This window comes from Delphinapterus leucas, chromosome X, assembly GCF_059928025.1.
Source record: "Delphinapterus leucas isolate spDelLeu-1000000601 "Yukka" chromosome X, BTC_Dleu_Yukka2, whole genome shotgun sequence".
Lineage (NCBI taxonomy): Eukaryota > Metazoa > Chordata > Mammalia > Artiodactyla > Monodontidae > Delphinapterus > Delphinapterus leucas.
In genome coordinates, this window is record NC_143150.1 from 100310775 (window position 1) to 100327319 (window position 16545).

The 16545-nt window shown below is 40.9% G+C and overlaps 1 protein-coding gene and 1 pseudogene across 3 annotated transcripts in view; both read right to left on the reverse strand.

The window, feature by feature from the left end:
• Positions 1-16545, reverse strand: part of PRRG1 (proline rich and Gla domain 1) — a 229482-nt gene that overhangs the window by 177774 nt on the left and 35163 nt on the right. The window lies entirely within an intron of this gene.
• LOC149744353 (MOB kinase activator 1A pseudogene) lies at positions 11619-16369 on the reverse strand (annotated as a pseudogene).

The following is a 16545-nucleotide window of genomic DNA, read 5'->3' on the forward strand; positions in this document are numbered from 1 at the left end:
CTGCCGATGCAGGGGACACGGGTTCGTGCGCCGGTCTGGGAAGATCCCACATGCCGCGGAGCCATGGCCGCTAAGCCTGCACGTTCGGAGCCTGTGCTCCGCAACGGGAGAGGCCACAGCAGTGAGAGGCCCGCGTACCGCAAAAAAAAAAAAAAAAAAAAAAGATAAAGCTGCTCATACATGTGTCACTCTAGCAGCCCACACTACCTACTGCACATCTTTTATTTATTCATCCATGTATTAGAATAAAAGCCTTAGAAGTGCATACATTTTCCAAATGATGTTTGGTCGTTTCAGAATACCACGGGAGTTCTACATCCATTGATCTGGACATGACACGCCCATTAATTTAGAATAAGTTTCAATTAGTTTTTCCAATGGCTCAGTTAACACTGTTAATTGATATTGAGCAGCAAACCCCCTGGGGGTTTTTCACGTTAATTGCTGTCAAGCTGGGTCTCCTCCAGCCAGTACTCAGAATTGATCTTTTGGACATTAAGGCAAAGCTCTTGTTTTCCCTTAATAGGCTTCACCTTGTTGGTTTCACCCCATCATTCTATCCTGTAGGGTTCCTTAATACTAGCGATGGCAGTATCTGAGATTTCCGCCAACTGTCCTCTGCAGACACAAGAACATAGCAGTCCTGAGACTGCTACCCTCAGAAAGGCCTGTTTGCAAACTTGGCCCTTGGCTGGTGTCCGGGATCTTCGATTTCGGGGGGGGGGGGTACTTAATACTCCCTAATTGATACGATTTTTTACTGTGCCTGGACCGAATACAAACATCGTCTTTTATTCTGACACCTACTTTCCTTCTGGAAGTCTGGACTTCTGCTACATGATAGGCAGAGGGTGCCTATGTGACCAGCCTCCAGTAAAAAACAAAAAACAACCCTAAACTGAGTCTCAAAGGGCTTCCCTGGGCAAAAGCACTGCACACATGATGCTGCATTTTAATTTCTGGGGGAAGAGGATGTTGTGTGTGGCCCCTCATGGGGGGCGTACACATGGATTCCTCCAGACTCCGCCTGTGTTTGTCCCCGTAGGATCTGGCTCTGTATCCTTACGACATGGCTGTGATAAATCTCAGCCCCGACTGCAACTATATGCTGATTCCCAAGAATCCTTTTCCAAGAATCCTAGTGAATCTCTGAACGTGGGTGCAACACTGAGGACCCGTGACCTACCTCCCGACTCTGAACTACTTGCAGATCTAAATTGCCTGATTCCTACTATCAAGCAGGGGTGGGAGCTCAAGCATGACTATGACAGTCCATCCTTTACAAGCTTAAGTCTGTGTCTTCACTCATCGGGGGTGACATATAATGACACCGAACGTTGGATGATGGTGTCTACCATTCAATAAAGCAGTGCTTCCCAAATGTGTTCTGACAGCTCTCATCCTACAAGACTCTCCTTGAATAACAGGGCCCCATGTCAAGTATTTCTGAGAATTCTCAGTGCAACAGATTCCCCTTTGTCTTTTCCAGTACCACACAGCAGGGTCCACAACTGACACACTCCCTGAGCATAGAAGATGTAGCTTCCCTTTCTATGACTTGCAAATACACAACAGAAATGTATACAATGATATAAAAATTACTCATCTAACTCCCACCTAGATGTATTAGATGTTAACATTTTGTCACACTTGCTCCCGTTCTTTTTTTAAAAGTAATTAAATATTTTTGCACCAGAAGTTTCTTTTGTATGCCGCTTCAATGGCATCCTCCAAGCCCCTTCCTAACGAGAGGTAAATATTACCTTGGGGGTGTACGTTATGTTTCCTGTCCACATTCTCACTCTTTTACCATCTATGTATGTGGAGTTGTTTTAAATGTGTTTGATCCTTACAGAAGTATTATTGTGTTATCATGTGATTATTTCCTATTGCTTTGTTGAGGGTTTATTTCTCCATGTAGATGCATGCAGCCTCGGCTTATATATTTTCACTGATCTATATACCATGTACTGTTATAACTACACCAACCACTTTCTTAAAATGCCTCTTCCCAAGCTAACCTTATACTTAATACGTTAGAGTCTCTGGGGATGGGTACCAGCCATCAGTATTTTTTCGAGTCTCCTTGGTGACTCCAGCGTGCTGTGGGGTTTGCAGATCAGTGCCTTACCCTAGAACTTAACATTTTACTCAAAAGATTTAGGGGGGTGTCATTCTTATATGAAAAAAAACAGGGATATGTCACAGAGTAGAATGCAAAATTCACAGAGCAGTCAAGTACCTAGGCCAAGGTCATACAATTGGTGAATGGTAGATACAGGATTCACACATGCAGCCCATGGTGGCCTGCTCTCCTCTGCTATCAGGAGTAGTTAGTTTGAAAAGAGTCAGCAGCATTGCTCTGGTCCAATAGTTCTTAAAGGGTGGTCCCCACACCTGCATCACCACCATTACCTGGAAACTTGCTAAAAATGCAGATTATCGGGCCTCACCTCAGACCTTCTGAATCAGAGACTTTCACGGTGAGGACCTGTGATCTGTGTTTTAACAATCCCTCCAGGTGACAGAGATGCACACTGAAGTTGCAGGACCACTTTTAGTCTCCTAACGTTAAAACTTTCTATCCATTTTACATTTACTTTCCATTTCAGTGAATACGACGATAACTTCCCTGTCTCTCCCTTCCCTTCTTACCAATTGTAGACATGCTTTCATCTTATTTTTTCTATTCTTTTCTTTTCCTCACTAGAGGTGCTTTTAGTATTCATCTTAGTTGAGGTCTTTTACTACATGACAGCTATGGCCATACTTAAAATGTTTACAGAGTCGTAGGAAAAAGATCTGGGTTGCCAAAATAAGACACACCTCTTTTGAACGAGGAAGGCCCTGAGCCTGTTAAGTGCTGAAATCTTTCTATGAGACCAAAACTACCTTTACATCTTATGCAATCACCTCACTTTTCAAAAGGTGTTAAGTAGTTTTTAGGGGTTAGAAAAGGTGATCTTATATAACAATCAAACTATGGTAATTAATTCTTCTACAATATGCTGATGCTTGTGAATGTTGCTTCAGTGTTGTTGTTTTTTAATATTATGTCAAAGTGCTAGGAAGAAGGCTTGAATGATTATCTGAGCTTCTTTATAAATGTGTATGGAGTAAGTTTTCTTTTCGAGCAATTCTATATGACGATTGGTCACATGGTTCATAGTCTTTGTTTGCAGCATAGCTGACAAACTGAACAAGTGAGCATTCTGCAGGCTCAGCGGACACAGAAAAACCCTGGCTCCTGTGATAGCAGCAATCTGGAAGCATTCTGCATATTGTTAGCTGTAAATACACTGCTCAAGATGAGGAGAAAGGACACACTGGGGAACAAAGGCAGCCATGGGAAACTTGTGACACACTCGTTCATTTCAACCCTACCCTTTCATATTTTCCTCATGCAACTCTCTCTTCTCACGGCTTTTTTTCTTTTCTTTTTTCCCTAAATTTTTAATAGCCACTTCAAGTTCCCATCTCGTGAGCTGTTTGTTCACATACATTTCTCTCTTTTTTTAACATCTTTATGGGAGTATAATTGCTTTACAATGGTGTGTTAGTTTCTGCTGTATAACAAAGTGAATCAGCGATACATATACATATATCCCCATATCTCCTCCCTCTTGCCTCTCCCTCCCACCCTCCCTACCCCACCCCTCTAGGTGGTCACAAAGCACCGAGCTGATCTCCCCGTGCTATGTGGCTGCTTCCCACTAGCTATCTATTTTACTTTTGGTAGTGTACATATGCCCGTGCCACTCTCTCACTTCGTCCCAGCTTACCCTTCCCCCTCCCCGTGTCCTCAAGTCCATTCTCTACATCTGCGTCTTTATTCCTGTCCTGCCCCTAGGTTCTTCAGAACCGTTTCTTCTCATGACTTTACGCATCCTCTTTCCTGAGGTTTCTCACATCGCCTTCTCAACCCTACTCACTCCCTGCACCCAGTCCCGAATCCCCCCGAATCTGGCCCCCTCCTGTGGCCTTGGATAAGTTATTTCACCTCTCAGAAAGTCCACTCGCTCATCTTTCAAATATAAATAAAGCATTTAACACATATTTTCTGGCACATGGTAGACAGTCAATGAATGCTAATTCTCCACTTCTATCATTATTATTTCTGTTATCAATGGCAGAATTTCAGCTGTTTTATGGTAGACTTGTCTGAGGCTTTCCTACAGCCCTCCAATGATACCATGTGGGCAAACATCATGTAGGCTGGCCCCATGCGGCATTCCAAGGATGGGCCAGTGGAAGCGGTCTGCCCCTTGGTGTACGCAATGAGTACAGCCAACAATAGGGTTCACTGACTACAGACAATTTCAAGAATAATAAAAAATAAACCTGACTAAAATCTGTCTGCATTTTATTATCACTAGGCACAGCAAAACAGTGCAAGTCATAAGCCTTCCCATGTGGGCAGACACTCCCACTGCCTGGTCATTGTACGCCACTGGGCTGGCTCTGAGACATGATATTGCCTTCTTTCCAAAACAACTGGAAAATATCCTGTGGGATTTTGATAGTAAATTGAGCTCACTTCAGAGTGTAGAAACAAGATTCATATCAACTTAATTTTGGCTGAGCATTAAAGGTTTGGGTAACTATTAATGGTTTTACCCATTTGTTTTTAAAAAACTAGTACCCCAATTCTTTTCTTTGAAAATATCACCAAGTCCATAAGTAACTTTTATTGGAACACAGTCACACACATACATTGTCTGTGGCTACATTTGTACTAGCCAAATGAGAGAATTGACTACTCGCGACAGAGATCATGTGGCCTGCAAGCCTAAAATATTTACTATCTGAACCTTTACAGAAAAATTTTGCTGACCCCTGATCTAGAGCAAAATATATATTAAATTATTGATGCCATTCTTAATTTAATTTTTAAAAATAATTGTTATTCTTTTTTTTTGCTAAGTGTTTTAATTATTTGCTGTCTTAGCCTAAGTTTTTTGTTTTTTGACCGCATCACGCAGCATGTGGGATCTTAGTTCTCCGATCAGGGATCAAACGTGCACCCCCTGCAGGGGGAGCATGGAGTCTTAACCGCTGGACCGCCAGGGAAGTCCCATTCTTAATTTTAAAGAAAGATTATACATGTTCATATACAAAATAAGTTTTAAAGTAAAAATGACTATTTATTTAGACCTTCTTGGAACCCTGATTTTTTTAATCTGCCTATTGATTTTAAGATTCCAGGGGTCAGAAATTCCTGAGGCATAGCATCATGTCTTAGAGTCACTACATACTGTAAAATGTCCCCATATGATGATTCCATTTTCAGAGATTCCACATGACTCCGAAACGAGAAAGTTACATGTGAGGTAAAGGCACCCTGAACGCGATAAAGACAGACTAGTTTTCTTCTCCATTGAAATGGCTAAGTAATTTAACTGGAGGTCGCACAAAGGTGGCTTGGCCAGGAGACGTGTTTTGTACGTCCTTCATAAAATTTTTAAAATGTTTTAAATGGAATGCCTTTATATGGGGCGTGCGCTTGCTACTTTACCACAGTCCTCAACATTCCTTGGTAAACCCTTGACCCATTTCACACATTTAAATGACCTCCCTGACCCAGGTGGGCGGTGGAGTTTGCAACCCTTGAAGGAAAAGCAAAATGTTCCCTGATGTTACCATAGTCTACATGTTACTAAAACACTTCTGCGAAAATTATTAGTTCTCATCAATGAGGCTATTATTTTATGAGCCAACAGAAATCCCTATATTTTGCTATTATTAACATATGAGGGCTGTACACCTGAAACTAACAGAGCCTTGTAAATCAACTATACTCCAAACAAAATTAAAAAAAAAATATATATATATATATATATATATATATATATATATATGAGGGGCAATGTTAGCATTGACATTAAATTAGGGAGTAAGAATATTTGATTTGTTGCAGAGAATGGGTATGAATTGGCAATGAAAGGAGTTTTCACTTGCTTCTTCCCACCTACTCCCCTCCTTCACCACAGTTCTTCATCCTCTAACAATCTTACGTTAATTCACCCAAGAAGTTCTCATGTCAAATACACTCTAGTTTGTATTTTCTTAAATTTAAATTTCCCAGATTTCAGAATTTGAGACTATGACTCTCTGATATAATATTTCCCTTTGATGGAATTAAAAATAAAGTTTTAAATCTTTTACATAAGCATTTTTATGTGTAGCAACCAAACATCAATATGCCTTCCTAAAGTAAACAAAGGATGAGATTTTTCAAAATGTAAAATCTCATTTCTTTCATGGATTTTACACTTTAAGTTTACCATTAACAGGTAAGAGAGATAAACAACAAGGTCCTGATGTATAGCACACGGAACTATATTCAGTATCCTGTGATAAACCATAATGGAAATGAGTATGAAAGAGAATGTGTATATATATGTATAACTGAATCACTTTGCTGGACACCAGAAACTAACACAACATTGTAAGTCAACTGCACTTCAATGAAAGAAAACCAGGTAATAGAGCACAGCGAATTTAAAAATAGTACTATATTGAACTCAAGCCACCAAAATTTGCCTGTCTTCCATATGGGGGATCAAAGGTATAAGAAAGTGCTTCTATAATCGCATTCAAATACATAAGAAACTGCTTCTACAATCACATTCGAATATGTACATAAGACAAAATGTGATAAACTGCTATACCGTAAATACAAATAAAGTACAATGGGAAAACAGGAGATTGAGAGACTATGAACAGGAAGGAAGAGCAGAATAAACAATAATTAAAATTTCCCCAAACCCAAATACATGCTGTCTACAAGAAATTCACTTCAAATATAATGATATAGGTAGGTTAAAAATAAAAGGATGCAAAATGATATATCATACAAACACCATTCAAAAGAAAGCAGAGGTGACCTACTAATATCAGATAAAGTAGACTTCAGGGGAAAAAACATCACCACGGATAAAGTGGGACACTATATAATGATAAAAAGATGAGTCTACCAGGAGCATGTAGCAATCCCACATACATGTATACCCCAAACAACAGAGCTGCAAAATACACAAAACCAAAACTGACATGACTGAAAAAGAAATAGGCAAATCCACATTAGAGCTGACAATTTCAACACCTCTCTTTCAGTAACTGATGGAACTACCAGATAAAGAATCAGCAAGTGTATAAAAGAACCGAACAACATCAACAAATGGGATCCACCTGACATCTACAGAACATTCTACCCAACAACAACAGAATACCCATTCCTCTCAAGCACACAGGGAATATTCACTAAGATAGGCCACATCCTGGGTCATAAATAAAACATGAACACATTTTAAAGAATTAAAATCTCTGATCGTAATGGAATTAAACTGGAAATCATTAACAGAAAGGAAAATCTCCAATCTTTTGGAAATTAAACACCACACTTCTAAACAATCCAGCGAAAGAGGAAGTCTCGAGAGAAATTTCAGAAAATGTATTTATGACACGTATTTATGCAGAGGGAAATGAAAAATGTAAGTGCATTCCATCTCTCCCAGGCTTGCCTCCTTCCTTGCTAACTCTTTCCAATGATTACATGGGCACAGTTTTGAATGTGTGCATGAAACCACCTGAACTGATTTGTCCAAATCACTGAAGCAACAAATTCCTTACATTTGCAAAACTGACCCAGGTAAAGATACACACGTTATTCAGCCCTGGCCCTGATGCGTAGGATGGATGGGGATTCACAGAGAGAGCATGAGAAACAGAAAGAAGAAAGCATACGGTCCAGATCCCTAGGGGAGTATCACTAGTCATGGAATTACAGGCAGTAAAATATGGAGACAAAGTGCAGAGACATTAAAGCATCCCTATTTAAACCCCCTCGCAGATTCTGAGCATGTCTTAGTCATATTCGCCAAAATTTACTGAGGACTAAGAGGAAGTCAGGGAGAAGAAGGGACGGATTAGGCACTTCATCTGAGTATTCAACAATCATTTATTAAGCTCCTACCAAACACTGTGGTAAGTGCTGAAGAGGCCAAAAAAGAAAGAGCAAACATATCCTTCACAAGCTTTACGGCCTAACTGAATTAAACGGTAGGGGAGAGGAAATAAAGATGGTGGTAATCCACTATACAATCTACCAAAATTAATCACAATTCCTTCTGGAAAGATTATGGTTATAAAATTTTTAATCTGGCAAGTCCCAAGCATGAAGCTAACAGCAGGGATTGAAAATAAAGTTGATGGCTTCCCTGGTGGCGCAGTGGTTAAGAATCTGCCTGCCAATGCAGGGGACACAGGTTCGAGCCCTGGTCTGGGAAGATCCCACATGCCGTGGAGCAACTAAGCCCGTGTGCCACAACTACTGAGCCTGCGCTCTAGAACCCGCAAGCCACAACTACTGCAGCCCGCGCGCCTAGAGCCCATGCTCCGCAACAAGAGAAGCCACCGACCGCAATGTGAAGCCCGCGCACCGCAACGAAGAGTAGCCCCTGCTCGCCGCAACTAGAGAAAGCCTGCGTGCAGCAACGAAGACCCAATGCAGCCAAAAATAAATAAATAAATAAATAAAAGTAAAGTTCCATATATACACTACCAAATGTAAAATAGACAGCTAATGGGAAGCAGCCACATAGCACAGGGAGATCAGCTCGGTGCTTTGTGTCCACCTAGAAGGGTGGGATGGGGGAGGTGGGAGGGAGGCTTAAGAGGGAGGGGATATGGGGATATATGTATACGTAGAGCTGATTCACTTTGTTATATAGCAGAAACTAACACACCATCGTAAAGCAATTATACACCAATAAAGATGTTTATATATAAATAAATAAATAAATAAAGTTTCCTTAAAAAAAGAAAATGAAGTTGAGGGCTTAAAAGGGAGTGAAAGAGTTGGTTTTATGAAATATCAATAAAAGTTACAAGTATTCGTTACATGTGTGATGATTAAGTGGAATAAGATGCAGGACTTTTTCTTACTGTTCTTGTATCCCATGTATATTTCTGGCCATATGTAACTTTTACTAAGAGTCAACAATTAATGATGTTAAAATGATTCCACATTTTTTGTTTTTCTCCCCTTTCCCAGTTTACAAGTACAGAAGCTAAGTAAATCATGTACTGCTGTTTAGAATTATTCACATCTGTAGTAGTAACTAGGTCTCTTGAGATACAAATAAGTGTGTTAAGATATTGCCAAATATAGGACTTCTTCACTCGAGATTCTATTCCAAGACATTAAGAGTTAAAAGAAACTTGGAAGCAGCTAACTGAAGCTATCATCTGGCCCTAATTTTAAGAGTGCTCATCTTGTAGGCACTTGCATGCTCACTGTGATAAAAGAAATTGTTCAGATTCACGCATATTTAAATTCTTTATAGCATGATCCTGTGTTTTTATTAAAGAATAAAGTATCTCAAATTTAAGTTAATTTTGGGCTATCATTTTACTACAGCTTCAAATGCTGAATACAGTTTATCACATGAGTATTACACACATGACTGTGCCAGGTGACCACCTGATCAAAGGTTATCTACCAGGATCTTTCAGTGCAGGCATTATACATAACTATTATCCTCCTGAGGAGGGTCTTGTTACGTGTCTGGCACCAGCCCACCTTCTTTGAGAGGCAGTTCCTGGCTTGATATTGGGCACTGGTTGGCACAGAGAGACTTGCTGGCTAACTCCTAGTAGGCTTCAGATCTTATCTTAAATGTTCTTTCTCTGGTTAGTTCCAGATGGCCTCCTTCACGTGTCTGATTGTTGGCTCTATGTCAGGTGAGGCAGGGGATGACTTGGCCGTGTGTCCCTCATCATCCAGCAGGCTAGTCTGGGCCTGTTGCATGGTGGTGATTACAGGGTTCCCAAGAGCAGCAAAAGAGGGCAAGCACTTTTCAAGTCTCCGTTCATGTCACATTTGCTATTGCCCCATTAACCAAAGTAAGTCACGCGGGCAAGCACAGAGCCAGTGTGGGAGGGAAGTGCTCATGGGTATGGACAGTGGGAGGATATTACTGCAGTCTTTTTTACAAACACAGGCGTACCTCGAAGATGTTGCAGGTTCAGTTCCAGACCTCTGCAATAAAGCCAATATTGCAATAAAGTCAGTCACACACATGTTTTGGTTTCCTCATGCATACGAAAGTTATGTTTACACTACGCTGGAGTCTATTAAGTATGCAACAGCATTGTGCTTTGGAAAAATGGGCCCTAGATAGTTAAGACGCGCCTCTCAGGAAGAACAGACCTAAACAGACATTTCTCCAAAGAAGACATACAGATGGCCAACAGGCACATGAAAAGATGCTCAACATCGCTAATTATTAGAGAAATGCCAATCAAAACCACAATGAGGTATCCCCTCACACCAGTTAGAATGGCCATCATTTAAAAATCTACAAACAATAAATGCTGGAGAGGGTGTGGAGAAAAGGGAACCCTGTTGCACTGTGGGTGGGAATGTAAAGTGGTGCAGCCACTATGGAAAACAGTATGGAGGTTCCTCAAAAAAACTGAAAATAGAGTTGCCATATGATCCAGCAATTCCACTCCTGGGCATATATCCAGACAAAACTCTAATTTGAAAAGACACATGCACCCCAATGTTCGGAGCAGCACTATTTACAATAGCCAAGACACAGAAGCAAACTACATGTTCATCAACAGAGGAATGGATAAAGAAGATGTGGTATGTGTGTATGTATATATATACATACACACACACAATGGAACACTACTCAGCCACAAAACAGAATGAAATCATGCCATTTGCAGCAACATGGATGGACCTAGAGATGATCATACTAAGGAAGTCAGACAAAGAAAGACAACTATCATATGATATCACTTACACGTGGAATCTACAAAAATGATACAAATGAACTTATTTACAAAACAGAAATAAACTCACAGATATGGAAAACAAACTTATGGTTACCAAAGGGGATGGGGAGTGGGGAGGGCGGGATAAATTAGGAGGCTGGGATTAAAATACATATACTACTATGTATCAAATAGATAACGAACAAGGACCGACTGTACAGCACAGGGAACTATACTCAATATCTTGTAATAACCTATAAGGGAAAAGAATCTGAACAAGAATATGTATGTGTGTGTGTATATATATATATATATATATACACATATATGAATAACTGAATCACTTTACTGTACACTTGAAACTAACACAACATTGTAAATTAACTACACCTCAATTAAAAATGGTTTTAAAAGTTTAAAAAAGAACATATAAAGACATTTTCAATGGCAAACAAGGCTTACTATTTCTGATGTAGACCAAATATGTAATGTTGTTCTACAACAAGTGTATATCCCACTGGTAATCCATTTGGATTTATGGAATATTCATTTGGCATAGAATTTGATAATGAGAAAAACCTCAAGTGAATTTCAATGCACTTGCTTCAGTAAAATTACTGCCACCTCATGGAATGTCCCTATTACTGTCGGAAGCCTTTTACGCCCTGGTACATCAAAAATATAATGCAAAACATAGAAAGACTGAAAACAGAAGATGATCATTTTCCCTGTTTGCCAGAATTCTACCATAGCAGAAATCAAATCTGCTCACTGAACTGCATGTTCGGGAGGAAATAAATGTCCCTGTCTGAAGGTGTTCCACGTCTGGTGTTGTCAAATGATAAACTGAGGTATATTAAAAATTTTAAGAGCTTATCCGAGCAAACACTGATTCCAATGGCACAGTGCCAAACCGGAAGTTGTTAGGGGTGCTCTGCTGAAAGATTATACAGAGAAGTGTGGAAGCAAAGAAAGGAAATGCTTCGATGGGTTACAGCTTAAAGCCTAGCTGGCCTGTTGTGATTGGTTGGTTGCCCTTAGGTTTCAATTTAGTAGCCTTGAGGCATATGCAGGCTTAGACTTCAGTTCACTTCCACAGTGGCCTTCGAGCCACCTCAGCCCAGGGGCCTCCTTGTTTAATTTACTGTCCCGGCCAGGCCTTCTCCGGCTGGGCTTCTACACTGACAGGCAAGGACAGCAGCACCACTACTGAGGCCGCTTGCAAACAACTTTCTAGGACTTATGCTCTTTGGGCCTGATTTCTTTCTGCTAATGAGGTAGTGACGTTATGATTAAGAAGCTCCACTTCTAGTGTAACCTCACCACTCAGAGAGAAGGCCAAGAGAATAATAGGGAAAACTCAGCAGTGTTTGGAAAACTTAAAATCACCAGTAGAATTGTCCCTGGGGCCTCTGCCATACTAGAAAAACCTTCCCTTTGTTGTCATGAAAGTCACGGTGAGCGCAGATTTGCTTGTCTAGGGTAACTAGGAAGTTACGTGAGCGAGGACTCCACAAGTCTAACATGAAACACTTCGTGAGCTAGCAGCCCTGTAAAATCTCCAGATTTACTCACAGTCTGAAGAAGAATCAGATACATTTGGCTGCCAAAACAAACACTGTGGCACAAGGAATTGCCCATGTTCAAACAAAGATCCGTGATGGCATCATTATCCACAAGTTTTTGCTTTTCTTCTAAAGGCCTGAAGATTAAAGCACCACAGATGAACTGCACAATGTAGCAAGCACTGTCCACCCCATGAGTGTGATTAGGTACAAGGAGCAAAGATCACAGATACTGAGAATAGAGGACTTCTGATTGGGAGGGGGGCAGGGGAGTGTGAGTTGGGGAGCAAGAAACTCTGGCTTAGGGCACTGGGAGATACATGGAAAGTGAGACAGCAGTCAAAGACAGACAGATTTCTTGCGACTCCTCCAAGTTTGGCTCCTTAGCCAAGTCAGGAAGATGTCATCCTCTCCCGTTCTCTCCACTTCCAGTTTTCATCCTACTCTTGGTTCCCTGGCCTTGAATGCAAACAAGTAATGTCAATATCAGTTTTTTGGTGTACCTGGTGATAATGTACTTATTCAAAATAATAAAGGACATTATAAGTGTCAAATCACTAACAAACTTTTGATTTGTGTCTAACCAGGAATGAATCTGTCTTTGGGATATGACGACGTGTGGTTCGAAGCTTAGTCATGAGGACAGACAGGATTTCTATTCTGAAGATACGTGGAGAAAAGTGAGGACCCTTGTGCTGGAGAATACCGGAAATAGTAGAAATGAAGATGAAAATGCAACGCTAGTTGAAAACTAGAAGTTAATTTCTTCTGGAAAAATAAAGGTAATTGACGAGGTTTATTTAAAGTTGAGAGGCAGTAACATTCTTTTTTTAAATTATTTTTTATTGTTCGGCCACGCCACGCAGCATACAGGACCCTAGTTCCCCAACCGGGGAGCGAACCCACGCCCCCTGCATTGGAAGGGCGGAGTCTTAACCGCTGGACCACCACGGAAGTCCCGAAAGGCAGTAACTTTCGAAACAGTATCCAGACACTCGCTTTCTTGCTCCTAAGTGATCAATGGAACCCTGCAGAATGGCTGACAGGGAACCTTGGATTAGCTTCAGCATTCATCGTGGAATGTTTCAGGTAGGGCTTTTCTCTTTTCTAACAATTGATAACCCACTCTTTACCGCCACAAATAATGATATAAGTTAGATGAAAAGTTCTTCCTTTAAAGTCCCTATGTATTTGAGAATTTATTAAAACTGAGTTATTAAAAACGGAGTTTTCTAAACAACCATTTTCTTTAGAGTCTAGTGGGATAATAAAAATAAATAACAAAAAGTACTATCAGGGCTTCCCTGGTGGCTCAGTGGTTGAGAGTCTGCCTGCCGATGCAGGGGACACGGGTTCGTGCCCCGGTCCGGGAAGATCCCACATGACGCGGAGCGGCTGGGCCCCTGAGCCATGGCCGCTGAGCCTGCACGTCTGGAGCCTGTGCTCCACAACGGGAGAGCCCACAACAGGGAGAGGCCCGCGTACCGCAAAAAAGTACTATCAAATCTAATCTTCACCAAAGCCATCAAGGAGGTCCGCGATTGAATACAAAAATCACAGCTCTGAAATAGAGGACGTAGGGGAATTTAAAGCTTCTGTCTGGCACATCTTCCAGTACACTTGTTGTGTCTCAATATGTTCTAAACAGTTAGCTGGAGTTTACCAAGTCCTAGGACCCAAATGAAAAGTAGGTGTTTTCTTGTGAAAGGGGAAGATCCTTTTCATCTCAACTGAAATAAAGTAAGTTGGCTCTGGATACAAAAACAGTTAAAAAGAAGAACCCTCCTATGAGGGCTCAATTCAGCCTTTGTATATTACCAACTTGAAGGAAGGTATTTTACTTACTCTTCTTCTATAGATAAGCACTTTAGCTGTGCTATGAGTTTGGCACACCTTCATGACTTTTACTGTGGTTTTCCTTAACTTACCTTTATTGGGATAAAAAGCTTGTGGACTCCCACACTACAACATGAATGAAAACAGTAGCTTTGACACTATGACAAGCTTTCGTTTGACAAGCTATGTTTGTGACAATTTTTTGCAAGATTTTTTTTCTTAACCAAACTCTTCATACGTTAAAATCAATTTGAATGAGGCATTTCAAAATAAAAATCTATACGATGATCCTTAGAAGACGTAAAAGATAGCATTTCTGATAGATACATATATGCCCTCCTGACAATTTAGGTAGGTTTATATTGATACAAATCTCAAATAAAGATTATAAAATAAAAAAGGAATTTTAGGAAAACATTTTGGTTGCTCCTACACCATACATGACATATGATGATTATTAAAATGGCAAGCACGGATTTTTTTTAAGATAGATACATAGAGAGATAGAGATAAATAGGTAGATTCTTATCTATAAAAGCACTGCCACACAAACTTGAAAACAAAATACAAAATAATACAAATGTTCTAAATGTTAAGAAAACCTAAACACGTCTCTTTTTAATGTCTAAATTGAAGTGCAGTAAAAACCTATCTGATTGTGTGACTGCATTGTTAGGAAATTTGATTTGGAAACTTTTGGAAACTAATAAATTACTGGCCGAAATGCTCACTACCCATTATGTTGTCACCTGAAACAGAGTCAATCAACTTGTTCAGCAAAGGAACAATGGGTAAACTAATAAAGTACAGGTTAGTCACCAAGTATTACAACCAAGTGTGAGTTCGTGAAATAACAGGTCTCAGAGTACGTCAAAGTCAGCTATGCTCTTCAGTTCTTGCTTTGAAGCCAACCTACCTTGGGAATCCTTTTATCAGTAAACACAGACAACGGGTGTCTTTGTTTTCTCAAACTTTGTATCACCAGTTGTATTAGCTAGGGCTGCCAGGACACAAAGTACCACAAACCAGATGGCTTAGAAAAACAGAAAGGCATCGTCTCACAATTCTGGAGGCTGGAAGTTCAAAATCGAGGTATGGGCCGGGTTGGTTCCTTCTGAGAGCTGTGAGGGAAGGATCTGTTATGGCTTCCCTCCTGGACTTGTAGACACATCACCCTGTTCTCTGTCTTCACGTCCACAGGATATTCTCCCTTTGTGCACGTCTACATGTCCAAATTTCCCCTTTACGTGACACGAGTCATACTGGAGTAGGACCCGTCCTAATGACCTCATCTTAACTCAATTACATCTGCAAGTACCCTATTTTCAAATAAGGTCACATTCTGAGGTACTGGGGGGGTTAGGACTGCAACATATGATTTTGCGGGGGGAGGGGGGATGCAATTCAACCTCTGACACAAGTCTAGGACAGATTAACAATAAGGTAACTCTAGCAGTACATGAAGCAAGAGGGTAACTGTGTGAAAGAAATCTGTCTTTCAATGCAAGCTTCTCAATGAATTGCTGAAGTGGTGCCAACTCTCATCTATCAATCAAATTGAACTCTTGAACCAATAAAATAAAGTACTTAAAGGACACGTTATGGTGGGCCTTTTCTGGCAGCTGCATCACAGAATCACGGTGCCGGTAAGAAAGATGGGCAGTAAACTTTGAACAGATGCTTTAGAATAGTCTTTACCACCGATATAAGACTTGGGGGAACTGTGACGCCAATCTTAGAAGGAGAAAGAGTTGCACAGTCAAGTTCATCCTGAACTCAAATCATCAAAGGGTCCATATATTTCGGAGCAGAACATGTGCCTGGTGTCAAAATTAGCACCATCTTCCTAATGACATTCCGATCTTGGACCTGCAGCCGTGACTAGACAGCTTGTTTCAGTGCAGAGTTCTGATCTGGTTGAAGAAATCCACAGTGTTAACTGTCATCCACTCACTCAGGTCCTCTTCCTGAGGACAACATGACAGCTCCCTTCACGTTCCCACTTCCTACGGTGCTTCTGCAGGTTTTAAGTGTTCGTACTGATGAGCTCCTTCGGGGGTGCTCTTCTTGGACTTGAACGTATGAGAAGAATGGCTGCTGAAGAGGAAGCTCTTCTTTTCTTCTTGAGGGTGAGGGTAGAGGTGGGGGAGGGAGAGGCCATTAGACTGCAGTGCAGTTAGTATTCAGAGGCAGCACTTGGGAACCGGGAGGGGTAGACAGTCCTCAGTCTGCGGACAGCAAAACCCAGGCTAGCGCTGCTCCGAGCAGGGGTCAAACTTGGTGCACACCTGGGCTGCTTCCCCCACCTCCCCAGCCAGGAAAATGGACCCAGCTACATGGCACAAGAAAAGGCTTC